At 49.0% G+C, this 5,023-nt stretch overlaps 1 non-coding gene across 1 annotated transcript; it reads left to right on the top strand.

Annotated features, from left to right (window-relative positions):
* Positions 1 to 4,639: 4,639 nt before the first annotated feature.
* On the top strand, positions 4,640 to 4,771 carry LOC125511856 (small nucleolar RNA Z247). Its single transcript, XR_007285130.1, has one exon. It is a non-coding gene; the product is annotated as a small nucleolar RNA Z247 (small nucleolar RNA).
* Positions 4,772 to 5,023: the final 252 nt, after the last annotated feature.

Below are 5,023 nucleotides of genomic sequence, written 5' to 3'. Positions count from 1 at the left end.
CAAGTCTCTTTAGCCAAAACAAAACTGTATGGCCACATGGAGATAAGCTGGATTGATGATTTAGAAATTTGTTAGAAGATGCCTTAAACATGCCGTACTACCATGGCGAATGAACTTAAATACTGGGTAACCGGTCCACTTATGGTTCCCTTCTGAACCAGTAAATAAAGTTATCAACAAAACTTATTTGAACCGAAAAGCACACACATTCAGATTGGTCTACGTTTCTAAGCTAAATTCAGGAGCCTAAAATGTCATAATCTAGCTGTGATGATAAGAACTTAATAAAGCTCAAAGCATGGTTGTGATTTTGAGCCAGCCTAATAACGTGGCCTAAGTTAGGCCAAAGAGCCTCAAGTAATAAGTTACCTCTTCAAGGAAATATTTTTGACTCCTCGACGTGATGAAAATAAATACTTGCAAGTGCACAACTATACATGCTTTAGAAAAGGAATCATGTCTGACTGGTGATACCCTGTAAAGCTTTTTTTCTTTGCGGCAAGATACCCTGTAAAGCTAATTAATCAGTACTCTCTTTTGCGCTTTGAGCCACAATATGGAGAAGGTACTGATGGGTTTGCACAGTGGCATCAATAAGCAACGGCACCTACAAGGTTGTGTTCTACAGTAATGCAATCTTCTGGACTATCCTAGTTTCAAAGATGAACCTCCAAACAAGTGCAAGGAAATTATGGAAGCCACCGACCTCCCTTCAAGCACAAATTGTGAAGCAGGCACAGTTCAGAAACCAAAGGGGCATAGTATTTCAGAATCCAAAAGGAAAATCCCCAAATCCCAACAGACCCTAAACCCTTAATTCAGTGAAAATCTAGGACTGAAGCAATGAGGTTTTTGTGGGTGTTGCCAGCAACCGTCTTTGTGGTCTGAAGCTGAAGCCATCCTATGCGAACTTTACAACAAGCAAAATTTAAAGGTAAACGTTTCCAGACGGCGCGCCGGCTGAAGATTCGACCGGTCACGCACGCCTCGTGAGATAAAAACAAACCCAATGCCCCTCCTGTAGCCATGGGTCCCATGCACTGCTTTTCTCCGCATCCATCCTTATCTCTTTCACGGGAGGTGCCCAGCTTAGCCATTCCTTTCCTCAGCATGCCCCGCCATTTCTCTCTCCCATCCACTTCTTCAGCTGACACCGGAGTACGACGTGACTACCACCGGTGCCGGCAACGGCGACCAACTGCGCTGGAGCAGAGCTGCAACTGCGGCGATGGGAAGCTACAACCTCGGGTAGGCGGAGCTGCAACCGAATGTTTGTTTGAGTTGCATCCGACGGCGCTGTGCCGACGGGCGCGAGCTACAACCGGCTGCTATGGGAGCTGCAGCCATAGGTGGTGGAGCTGCAACACACGTTTGGCAAGCTGCATCTAGCGGTACAAAGCTCCACCTGCGGGTTCGCTGGTGCTTGAGATAGTGTTGGAACTGTCAGCCGTCATTTGCCTGCGAGGTGTTTTTGTTGGAACTGGCATTTTTTTTTGCTGGAACTAGCTATATTTTTTGCTACATCGACCCCTGGAGCTCTCCCCTACTGAATTTGATTTTTCCTGGAACTGGTGTTTTTTTTGCTGGAACCTTGTATTATTTTTGCTACAACCACTGGAGCTTTTTTCCTGCTGATTTTTTCTGCTGGAACTAGAGCTTTATTTTGCTGGAACCTAGTAAATTGCTGGAACTGTCTTTTATTTTTGCTACGACCGGCCAAAAATTTTGCTACGTTCCGGCGATGAAGGCCCATGGTTTTGCTGGAACCGGCAATTTTTTTGCTGGAACTGGCTAAAATTTTGCTTCAATTGACTATTTTTGTTTTTTGTAGTTGCTGAGATTGTTTTTTTGCTGAAATATAGTGTTGCAAAATCGACAACGACGGTGAGCCGTAGGCGGTGACACCGTGCTTCGAATGGGGTGTGCGAGCTGCTGGAACCGACTTTGGCCACAAGCGCCATTAGGCTTTGGGAATGATGGTGAGATTGGAAGGGCATGTGACGACGGCAACGTAGAGCTACGGCGAGCTGTGGTGAGGGGTAGCGAGCTGCGGCGACAGAACGTAGGGGACGCCGGCGAGCTACAGCGACGGACGTGGCAGACGCCAAAGAGCTACAGTGACGGACACGGCGGCAGATCTACTAGTGCTTCAAGCCGATGGTTTTTTTTGGCTAGACACGGATGAATCTGCTTCGTTGGGATTGCAGATCGGATGGCTGCCAGGCGACCGGCCGAAAGTTGGGCCGGTGCGCCAGCGCCTATCACTGCCCAAATTTAAAACCAGTGTATCTACCTTCACAATAATCAGAAATAACAAGGGTAGCAGAGAGGGCTGGCTGAGTCAGAGCGTTTGACAGTAGAAGATGTCGAGCGTCTCCGGGACGAGCAGGTGTTAGGGTAGAGTGCAAAGATGTGCATCCCGGTGTAGGCGTGGCTGCTATAGATCCCAGTCGATGCATCGACGGAGGACTGGAACCGGAAGCGATGGAAGAGCGGCGGGGCTAAGGCACACCAGAAGAGAGGGGCGATGGGCGCTGATGCAGGGAAGGCAACGTGTCTCTCTCCACATTCGTGTCCGTCTCGCCGACCTCTGCTATTGCTCAGAACCGTCAGCTCCATATATGTAACTGGTGGAAGTAGAAGTAACCGACCTCTACTATGGTCCTCATGAAGGAAGATTGATTTATTTTTTGAACTAGGCATAACCCCTTTTCATTACTTTCATAACGAAATTACGGAAATACAACTGACCCAATATAGTTCAAAGGAAACTAAAAAGGGAAAAACGAGTTCCAAGCATCATCAGAAAACCCACTGTGAGCACTCGTCATCGAGCAACTCATCATGCGTGAAAATCCAGTGACACGTACTCCAATAGCTAGCCTAACAGGGGATAGTCCAGCAAAAAAAGGTGCAAACAAAGACAAGGCTCACAAGTGAGCTAAAAGCAAAAGCCCACGCAGGGGCAAAACCGCCAGACCAAAATGCATCTAGGTAAGGCAAGGCTCTGTTGCAGCAGCGTATGAAAGCTCGCATCAATCCATCATTGGATCAACTAGAGCCGCACAAATCCTCATCATAGTCGACGCATTGGCCCTAAGCATCTTGGCACCATACTCCATTCCTTCGCAGTCAGCTCCAATCATCATACCTGCCCAGTAAGTAAGAAATCAAAATAGAGAAAACCACATCAAAAGAAGTCTTTAGAACTTTATGCTCGAACGCAGCCCAGTTGCAGCAATTTCAAATAGCCCAACAAACTGCAGCTAACCCAAAGGTATAAAATTTAGCTCCATCAGGTAGGAAAATATAGTATCAGAAAAAGTATTGACACGGTCTTGGTTGATTTATTAGGTAACGTCCCAAAATCACGTGGGCTCAGGAGAGATATCATGGGGAGACCAGGGTGTTTTCTTTTTGTGAAAGGCATATGAGAGACCAGCCGCACCTTTTAAGATGTCCTTTTATTTATGATATAGGCGCTTGATCGCACAAACGGGTGTGTAGGCATTGGCGAGCCACATCAAACAATGAAACCCTCAAACCCTTAAAAAACCAACAATGAATTCTTTGCCTTTTATGTATCAGCATCATTAGAAGAGTCATTTCTGGCGAAAGCCTTGTTTGAGCTAACTCTCTCAGCTCCGTCCTCTCTCGACTGCCTATCACAGCCAACTCAAGAACAATGGAGACAAGGATGTTTGGTGAGCTGTTGTATTACACAGCCGAGCTCTTTTCTTCTCTCTTTCTCTTAACACAAAGAAAACATGGTGACAACTTATATGACACACGTGTTAGAATTATTGTATAGGGATAGGAGAGGTGTTTAACTTGTATCTCAACTCTATCTCTTCTTCTTCTTATCCCTTGTAACGACCTCCTCCTGGTCGATCTCCTCTCAACCGATCTCTCTCTCTCTCGATCGGTTTCTCTCTGTAAACGTGTGCACCAAGGCATTGCCTCAATATATACAACGCGGCCCGAGACAAAGGGTTCTACGCTTCCCAAACTACTTTACATGGTAATAGAGCCTCTTCCTCATCAGATCGAAAGAGATCACATCTAGCTACCTACGCGACCGAGCCATGTCTACCACCTCCGCCTCCATGTCGCCCAGCACCATGGGCGCGATCACCACCACCTCCTCCACCTCCACCTTTGCCTCATCATCCACAACCATGAACTCCTTTCTCGGATCGCCGCCACAGGAGAAGCTGACCAGGGGGAACTTCCTCCTTTGGAAAGCCATCGTGCTTCCCCAGATCAAGGGTGCCCAGATGGAGCACCACCCGATGCAACAAGCCCACCGCCGCCGGCCATGCTCACCATCACCAAGGATGGAAAAGAAGAGCAAGTCGCCAACTTCGCCTGCACTCTCTGGTATGCCCAACAGCAACAACTTCAAGGGTTCTTGATGGGTTCTTTTTCCCGCGAGATTCTTTCTCAGGTGGCCACGCTCCAGACGCCGGCCGCGGTGTGGCGTGCCATCAACGACATGTTTGCTGCTCAGAGCCAAGCGCAGGCGATCAACACCCGCATCGACCTCACCAACCTTAAAAAGGTAATATGTCCATGGTAGAGTACCTCGGCAAGATCAAGACGCTCACAGATGAAGTCGCGTGCACGGCCTCGGCGCTCTCCGATCCGAAGATCGTCTCCAAGATCCTTGCTGGCCTTGACATGGAATATAACCCTGTCGTCTCTGCTCTTGCTGCACGAGTGGAACCAATCACGGTTCCAGAGCTGCACAGTCAGCTCCTCAGTTTTGATGCCCGCCTCACCCTCCTCCACGGCGGCGATCTCCGGCAATCATCTACATACTCCGCTTCACGGGGTCGCGGTCATGGCCGTGGTCACCATGGAGGCAACCGTGCCGGTGGTCGCGGCCGTGGCTCCTCTTCGGGCGATGGCGCACGCTCTGGTGGCACCTACGGCCACAACACCGAGGGCGGCGGCTACGGCAACAACCATGGGGGTGGCGGATTCAACTCCAACACTGGCCGCCGCCCCTCCTCATCACGTG

This window comes from Triticum urartu, chromosome 5A, assembly GCF_056163025.1.
Source record: "Triticum urartu cultivar PI428250 chromosome 5A, HENAU_Tu73, whole genome shotgun sequence".
NCBI lineage: Eukaryota > Viridiplantae > Streptophyta > Magnoliopsida > Poales > Poaceae > Triticum > Triticum urartu.
This window is presented reverse-complemented; position numbering and strand designations above follow the sequence as displayed.